Here is a 9570-nt window from a genome sequence, read left to right as displayed (position 1 = left end):
TTTTTTTTTTTTTTTTCTAATTATGACTTGGCTGACCAAGCTCTTGTGTGCTATCATATCTGCATCATCAGGGTTATTGAAAAAAGGATGCTGTTGAGCCTTTGGTTATCCTAAGTCTCTCTCTCTCTCTCTCTCTCTCTCTCTGTCTCATGGGCCAATCCATGCTCATATGGTGCACTTTGTGGTCCTGGTGGTCCTGTTCTGAACTAGGTCCAAGATCAAACACTTTGTCAAGAGAGAGAGAGAGAGAGAAGGGGGTGACCAGGGACTTTATGGGCCTGTTGCAAAACTAGGTCCAAGGTCAAAGAGATTTCTTGTTGGGTGGGACCCATTATTTGGGTGGTGAAACCACAAAGCCACAATGGAAAAGATTAAATACTGTGAGAGAGAGAGAGAGAGAGAGATTTGTTGAGGCTTTAGTAAGATATTGTAGGGTAGAGAGGAAGAATAAACAAAGGTGGTTAGGGGAAGGGGGATGGTATATACTAATATCTCCACTGGAAGTCACTTACACTAAGGTCCAAAAGAAGCAGATTTTCAATGTAAAAGGGAAATCTGCTTACATAAGCCAAATCTTACTTAAGGCCAAAAGGGCCCTCCCCAGTCACTCTCACTCACTCTTTGCACGGTATCCGCCGCGACTTTTGCATTCTTAACTATCCAACCTCCCCCCTCCTTATTCACTCACTCTCTCTCTCTCTCTCTCTCTCTCTCTCTCTCTTCTGTGATCTAAAAATCTTTCTTTGTATTCTGATAAAGTTGATCTAAAAATCTTTTTGTATTCTGATAAAGTTTAACTAGTAATCATGTGAGAAAGAGAGAGAGAGAGAGAGAGAGAGCATCATACTACACCAGTGAACTTAGTTGGGCTGCATTTTGGGCCCAATCTTCCCAGCAAGACCAGTTTGGCCCAGTACTTAGGTGAGAATTGTATTCTCTCTCTCTCTCTCTCTCAATGCAATTTACACCTTTGTAAAGCTATTTCCTCCAAAGCAAGCAATTCATGTCAAGTATGAAATAAAACAGATGAGAAATATTACATAATCTAAAGTATCTTATTTTCATTGGGATGGTTAGCTCCTAGAAATGGGCTTCGAGGCCCATGCTGGTCTAAAACAATGATTGGACCAGACTATTTGACAAGGCAGATATGGGTTGGTCCATGTGATGTAGGACCCTAAACCCATCTCACTGGTCAATTGAACTAATGAGGGTCCAAACAGCTTGGAATGCACTGATTTGTACAGATAAGGTGAAGTCACTAGCGTTTCATGGGAGTCGCATCATCCATCTGAGACTCTTTATGCTTCAATTCTCAAGTCCAATAGAATTTATTTTTTCACATAAATTTTTAGAGTTTGATTTTTATTTAGATTCAGGAATTAGATTTCCCGATGGTAATCTAATATTTTAGCTGAACTACTAGTCATTTAACAGATTAAATAGAAATACTTAGCAATTCCTGGTGGTTGGTACTCTCATTATGCAATCCGGGCAAGAATCGCAAATCTCATGAGTGATACTCATGAAATTAGGATTGAGAATTAATATTATAGGAAAAAAAATGCCAAAAATGTAGAAAATTACAAGAACAGTTTTGTGGAAAAAATCAGTTTAACACATATAGAATAGGCTTCAAGAGGGATCAGTTTTCGTTTACGAAATCCCTGAGTAAAAAAATAAAATAAAATATCATAAATTTGTGGAAGTCTTTACTTGAAGGACCATAATACAAGATAGTAGTAAACAATCTGCCTAAACTAAATGCTCTGTTGTATTGTTGACACTGGATCACTCCTACCCTACCTGTAGTAGAACCAGTTCCAGTTTTCCCTGAAGCTGGCTTATAGTTTTCTGGGGTCACCACTATTATAACTTTCATGGGCTTCAAGGATGATCTCCATCTGCCCTAGTACATAAGAAGTTTGACTGCCACAGTTTCCATTAACTCAAGAGGTTTATGAATCAAATTTGCATCCCAGATCATACGTCCATGACCAGAAATTTTGTAGGAAAGCATCAAACCCAATAAATAAATAAATAAATAAACAGTGGAGCCACACTGACACACACTCTCTCCTTTTCTGACCATGTGGATTCCATACGGATGATACCATTTTCCAGTACTTCATTGATGGTGTGCAGATTCCTTCTTACACTGCCCTTATAGAGAACCCTCCCACAAAAAAATCCTGACAATCATGGTGAGAAACCATTAGAGTGGAGATTTTCTTTCCCATACATTTCCAAGTTCCAAAGCTTAATTTATTGCTCCTGGGGGAAAATTTTTTTAAGGAAAAAAGGCATGAGAAAGAGGATTGATTTAATTGGAACATTGTACAGAAACACGAAGCCCTGCAGTCAAAACTTAACCTGCCATGGAAGGTGTAATATGAAGTATTATGAGTAGCATTCATTAATGTCGATACCATATAATCCATGAAGTTGGTGATGGTTTAATGTAGATGAAGCAATTCCCCACCCAAGAGAAAAAGGTGCAAAATATATAAAGATATGATATAAGTGACACAATTAGTAAAACATCATAACTTGCAAAGCTTGTGCTCAACTTTTCCTAAATAGATTTAGTACCCAAAAAGAGGAAAAAAACTCATTAGAATGTGTAATTTGTGTGTTTGTAAAGACAAAAAATAGAATATATGAAACTAACATTTGACTTTTGATTGGCATTGCCTCTTTTTCTCTTCTTATCTGCACCACCCTTCAAAGCCTTACAAGGTCCTCCTGTCTTGGTCATGAAAGAATCGAGCATCTTGAGTGTGAACATTCTGTTGTTGCATTGGCTCGCTTTGTTGATGTTTTGAATAACATGAGTACCTCATTCATGAGGCATTGTAGCATTCTCAATAGAGTTATTCGCAGACAGAAATCCATTTGCAGCTTCTTCCAGTGCACGGATTGCAATGTTGTAGCTCTCTTGTGATAATGGCACATATTCAAAAAATTTCAATACCCTCTGACAAATCATCGTAGTGTTGCTCCCTAGATTGCACTTCATTTGTTCTCTGCCCTGTGAAGTAATTGCTCTTTGCGTCTACTGTCCGTCTCTTTAATATGTAGTGAGACGGGATCTCAGGCACAGCTGCATGATGGAAAACAACCATTGCATGCTTGCAAAGAAAGCAATTGAATTCAAACATACGACAAAACAGGACACCTCTGCTCTGTTTTTTTTTCATCCAAATCCACTCTGAATTCTTCCTGCACCTCAAAGTCTTGGACCCTAAATCTTGAGGTTGCCCCATCTACTGTCTCCTTTCTTATCAGGCATGCAACTATTCCCATAATCTGAAGTTGAAACTTCTTAAAAATTTCATGAGTAGAGAATTTCGACCTTTGCTTCTCATAAGGTGAGTGAGACCTCAGTGCAGGTGTTCCATGCCATGAGAAATCTGCACCAGATTCATCTTTATATATATTCTGAAGATTGTCTTTGTATTGATCAACAAATTCTTTCAAGTTTCAATGTGGTGTTCTTATGCACATATTTGTCCAAAAAAGAAATAACACTTTCAGACCGTGATCCAAACATCCCAGAGAAAAAAAGTATCTCCATCCAATGTGTACCATCTTCATATAATAACTTAAGTCCATGGTTTTAAGTATCTCCGATACCGATACGATACCCTCCGATACGTATCTTAAATTTAGTTGGCCGATACGATACACACCGATACGATACATTGAATTTTTTAAATTATTTCGTATCGATATATATCCTACAATACATACCGATATGCATCAATACACCACTAATACACATCGATACGATACGACATGCCTCGATACGACTCTATGAAAAATATAAAATTGAGGTAAAATGTACGTTTCGGTATGTATTGGTACGTATCGGTGAGTATCGGTATGTATCGATCGGTACGTATCGGTATATATCAGCACGTATCGGTGAGTATCGATATATATATATATATATCGGTACGTATCAGTGAGTATCGATACGAATCGGCGCTACGGTCATATAATGGCCAATATGGGTAATTTTTCAGAAAAAAACGATTTTTTGAAGGGTTTTTGTTCCAAAGTTGCTGTCAGCCATATTTCTCTTTAACTAAAGTGGAAATCAAGGTTGGGAACAAGGATTTTACATTTATGGGACAACTATAGACCTTGAATTCTTAGTACGATACCCTTAATTTAGTGTTTATGCATAATACATGTTATCAATAGCTTTTTGTAACAAATTCTTTATGCAAAAGTGTTTAAAAAAATGTTTCCTATCCATTTATGTGTGTATCTTTAGCGTATCTTAGTGTATCTCCGATACGTATCTTAATTTTGGGCGACCGATACCGATACTTTAATCCTTGGCATGACTAGAAAGTGCAAGTTTGTTAAATCATCTGAGATATGCTCCTTTTTTTTTTTCTGTTTTAAATGGAGACAGTTGACAATGTTCAATTATGACTCATTCATTCCATTGTACCAAGTTTTCTAGACAATAACATGCAACAGCCATTTGTTTTCCTTTCACAAGTAACTTTTTGAATGTGGATGGTTTTCAATTTTTTTGTAGTAAGGCATCTTTTTCCAAAGAATGACTAATAAATTAAGATTGATATTAACATCTTCACTCATCATATTAAGGTAATGGTATAAAAAATTGTACGAATTGTACAATACATATTGATATTGGCCATGTCGTTAGGATACAAAACTGATACATAAAAAAGATTATTTGCAGAACCAATATGGGGTGATATGGGATTGACCAATACACTCGATACACTGGCTGCCAAAATTGAAAAATCCCAGTTTTTGAAAGAAAACTGCTTCCTACTTTGATTTTTTGCCAAAACCTATGTGGATCCCATTAATATTTATTTGCTCCTTGCTTGAAGAGCGGCATACCGGGGAAAAAAAAAAAGCTCCTCCCTATATTGAACAGATGACTGATGCCGTATGAATGCTACATGACTCGTCTTTGTAGTGCTGAGTTACTTAAGACTCTCTACACTAAAAATGACTTAGGTGGAGAGATTTAAAAGGCAAAATTTTGCATTAAAGCTAATTAAAGTGGAGATCAAACGTCAAATCTGCGGGTTAAGTATGTTACAAATTTTGGTTTTATTTGCTTGAATCTTGGTTTTTCTTGCTTGTTTCTGTCAAGTATCACATCTACATTGGTGACCTAAATTTGTATCATCTTGCATGATTGGTGATCTATAATGTATAATAATGTTTGTTGCGAAGTATTTATTATCAATAATACGTACTGCTTCATATTTTCTAAATATGTTTAATGAAGAAGACTAGGATAGATAAACTACCAAGCCTTCAACTGCAGGATTTTTTAATTAGTAAGAACAACCGTATAACCTGAGCAGAATAGCAAAACAAACAGATCAGAACTAAGGAAGAAACAGATTTTGTAAATCAGAATTTCGAACCCAGACACTGGAGTTTATAAGGTCAGACTATAAACCAGATGAAAGCTTAACTCAGATATAGGAATTGGGTCCTAACAGATCATAAATCATGAATAAACATCCACAGAAATAGAAGAGAACAAATCAGCTCTAGGAGGGTAAATCGGTGGTGGATGCAGCTTAGGTTATAAGGCCTTCTTCTCCTTCTATTCTTCTTCTTCTCTTCCAATGGATACAGGTTGTAGGAAGGCTGCAGCTAGTATCTTTTTCCTCCTTCTCTTTTCTTCTTTTTTCTCCTCTCCTTCCTCTCTTTTCTTCTCTTTTCTTCTCTTTTCTTCTCTTTTCTCTGTTCCTCTCTTTTCTTCTCGCTTTTCCTCTCTTCCTCTCTTTCTCTTTTCAAATTAGTAAAAAAATAATGATTGATAATGGCTATTTGGAGAAAGAATACTAATCAGCCTATAAGCTTCCCTAATTAGAGGTGTAAATCAAGGGAAAAGATTGATGAGGGTTTGGGTGATCAAATCACCACCCTTCAAAAATTATCCCAAATCCATTCTATGAGTCATGACCTTATTCCATTCCCAATCAATCACCTACTTACCCAAAATACTCACCAATTTGTCTCCAATCAAATAAAATTGGTAATCCACCAATTTGTCTCCAATCAAATAAACTAGATAATCCTATTACTAGAATAAGGGTAATATCTAAGGGTAAGAATCAAATGATTGATTGGTCTAATTATTAAATCAATCATAAAAAAATACATATGCTTAAACATATACATATATACACACACACATATATATATATATATATATATAGTAAAGATAATAATACATGAACACTATAGGATATAAATGCAGCACAAGGTAACATACAAGAGAGAAATGAAATAAATTTAAAAGAAATGCTTGGGGCATTACAAAACGTCAGGTTGTTAATTTTCTTAATAAGGTCTATAATATGACCATAGGAGAAATAGTGAGAAAAGACATGCATAGTTTAAGCCTTGATTTAAGTATGACCTCCAATAAAACTGTTTGGTGGGCAAGGATCCATGTAGCCGACCCCATTTAGCTGAAAGTTTACTGTGGTGTTTCTATGTTCCTTTCTTTTTTACTTTTTTTTTTTATTATTATTATTTTACTCTCACGGGTCCATGTAGTCGACCCCATTTATTTGGGAAAAGGCTGAGTTGTTGTTGTAATATATCATTGTCTAATGAAAATTAGACGGAAAGAATTATATATTCTATATAGTGCTAAAGTTGACCACTGTGCACCCTTCCCTCGAAATATTTTATTTCCTTTTCCAGTTTGAAGTTTGAACTTTTTTCTGAAGTCTATTCTCTTTCGATTTCTTTCTCATAAATTTCTATTCTTTCACCTTAGAGGTTTAAACTTTTTCTGTTGAACTTCATGCCTTGGGATATGCTCAGAGCTTTTAATACAGTTCCCAAAAATATCTTCTTTAAAATTTTGAAACTTTTTGAGACATGGTAATTTCTTGTTTCGTTACGGATATCATAGGAAACATGCATGGAAATTCAGTAATTTATAAAGGAAGAAAAAGCTGCAGGTAAAACTTTCTTTTGGTAGATAACTACTGTTTTCTTGCATAAAACTGATGAATTACTACACAGGAAGGCATATCCTAGTTGGACCTAAAAAATGAGAAGTCTACCTGTCTCTGTGTCAATTATTGCAATTACGATACAGAGTTTTTGAAGTCCTTGTTTTGCTACTCGTCCGCAAGAATCTGCTAACACGTATCTATTGAAACAAGATGTTTAGTGGTACTAAGATACAGGCCTATTTGTTGAGGAAGGCATAATCTCGAGGACCACCACTACCTAGAGTTGCACCCTACAATCATATTAACTATGGTATTACCATAGTTGTCATGGCATCGCCAAGGCGGCGATTTGGCATCCTGGCGGAAAAAGAAGTTCATGGCAGTGCTACGATTTATGTGACTCACAAATGGCGGTCACCATTGGCTGATGGGCATCACCATGGATGCCAGGTCACGCCTGATTCACTAGGAGGTCGATTTTTTATAAAATGCAGGGTGATTTTGATAGGGCTATGTTGATTTTTGATAATTTGATATTGATTAATGTTGGTTTTATATGTTATAGGGTATATATTGTAGACTTGTAGCATGCTAAATAAATTTAGAGAATAGGGAAAATGAAAAAGTAGCATACTAAATAACTTTAGAAAATAGGGAAAATAAAAAATGACACATGGACGATTTGACCGCCATGGCAATGCCATAATGGGCGATTCATCGCCAAATCGATTAGCCACCCTTCCACTGCCTTGGATCGATTTGACGCCGTGACAACTATGGGTATTACTATAGACAACCATTTAGAATAAATCATTAAACAGGCTGATTGAAGTTGACTCCCCCCCCCCCCTCTCCCCCTCTTTCCCTTGATGATGCTCCTAGTCAAGCCTATGAGGTAAGTAAGAAAGTGTGTCTTGTCTGGTTGAGGAGAATGTGGAGGAATGGATTGCATACTGGATCAATTTTTTTTTTTCAGATGTTCTCCTGGTCGAGGAGGCAGCCTTGGTGATTCAGATTCATGGTTGAAGAACCGGCTTGCCCAGTCAGGCCATCCAGACCAAGATGAAGTCCCAACCTTGTTCTGGTTCAGTAGGATATTTAGAATTTATTCTAGGGAAATTTATATTACTCCTCTATACCTCCGTACTTATCTTATATTTACTCAAACTGCCCTACTAAAAGTCTCTTTTCGTTGATGTTAGTTCTAAGCTCAGCCTCCTTACCCATCAGCATGTAAGGGACTCCCAAGGAACATGCTCATTGTTGTGTCCGGGGGCCTCCCTCCTCCCCTATTGCATTAGGGTTGCTTTTATTTTCTTTTTCTGTTCCCTCAGGGCCTCGTATATTGTCCTACCCCCTTCTTCGTAATTAATATTTTGTTCATCCATAAAAAAAGTCTTTTTTTCTGATTCCCAAAGAAAAACAAACTTTCACCTCTTTCTCCCCTGTTAATTTAAATCCCTAAATTACCCTTACTCCCCTTCCCTCCCCTCCGCTTCAGTCCACTCCCCCACTCCTTCCTGTGGCACCCACTCCCTCTGCGTCACTCTGGCATCTCCCCCACCCTTTTCTCTGCAACTCTGGCCTATCCCGTCATATGTGGGATGCTTCTATCAGTTCATAATCCCACCGCTCGATGCTTCTATCAGTTCCCTTCCTCCACATTTATGTTTTGACTACATATTCTTCTAATTTAATTATTATATGAAATATTCCCAATGACACATGATGCCCATTTCCTGATATGAGATATTCACCTTTAAACTGATGTATCTAAGAGTCTTTGATCCCTTTCCAAATCAATCGATCTGTGCTCTGTGAAAAAATTCATCCAAAAGAAAATCGTGCGACAGGTAAGCTTGCTTTTCTTAATTTGTTCTTGCAATTGCCAAAGCGGCGTATGTACTACTTAAGTCTCGATTTCCTCGATCGATTGGTGGTGCAAATGCCAAAAGGTGCTTTACAATACTGGTATAAGTCTTCAAAGAAACAGCAGGTTCGTTTGACTGATGGGTTAGTGAACCCATTCAAACATTGGCAGTTGGGTGTTGTGTTAATGCAAGTGCCATAAGCGCGCACTGGTCATAACTATCACTGACATCTCAAGGCAAGGTGTATAAAATGACCCATTGAGCTGGGCATGGGCATGCACTTCAGGGGAAGTGTTTGAATTAAGGTTGATTGTGTCATAACAAGCCTTGAGATCACATTGTCCGTGGACTCGTGCATAATATATTTCATCCTGGTTGAAGATGAAGATCGTTTGATCACTGTGTTTTCAATGGGCCACTACAGTGCGATTCAGTTGATCCATAGTGAAGAACTATTTGAGCAAGTGGACTTGGGTCTACATTGTAAAATTTATCTCCCAGATAAGGGTTGTTGCTCCTCGATGATGTCAGTTTACGATTCTGATCACTCCTAAAGTCCCACCCAAGCTTCATGACTGGTAAGAGCGTGTCCTTTTGATGATCGAAGCTCTGCGAGAAGGAGTTTCCTGAATCATCTCTTAGAACAAGATTGCCAGAATCTTGTACAGATAACCAAGTGCGCCGGGGGGGGGGTTGGAGGGGTGGCTCACGAT

General features: G+C 37.4%; 1 protein-coding gene and 1 long non-coding RNA gene across 2 annotated transcripts in view; both read right to left on the bottom strand.

Annotated features, from left to right (window-relative positions):
• The window catches only part of LOC122081579 (probable NOT transcription complex subunit VIP2), an 87809-nt gene that overhangs the window by 10213 nt on the left and 68026 nt on the right, over positions 1-9570 (bottom strand). The gene's annotated exons all lie outside the window — the stretch shown is intronic.
• Positions 1575-3662, bottom strand: LOC122081581. Its single transcript, XR_006141123.1, has 2 exons — positions 2672-3662; positions 1575-2192 (listed from the first exon to the last, which is right to left on the bottom strand). It is a non-coding gene; the product is annotated as an uncharacterized LOC122081581 (long non-coding RNA).

Source organism: Macadamia integrifolia, chromosome 6 (assembly GCF_013358625.1).
Source record: "Macadamia integrifolia cultivar HAES 741 chromosome 6, SCU_Mint_v3, whole genome shotgun sequence".
Taxonomy (NCBI): domain Eukaryota; kingdom Viridiplantae; phylum Streptophyta; class Magnoliopsida; order Proteales; family Proteaceae; genus Macadamia; species Macadamia integrifolia.
This window is presented reverse-complemented; position numbering and strand designations above follow the sequence as displayed.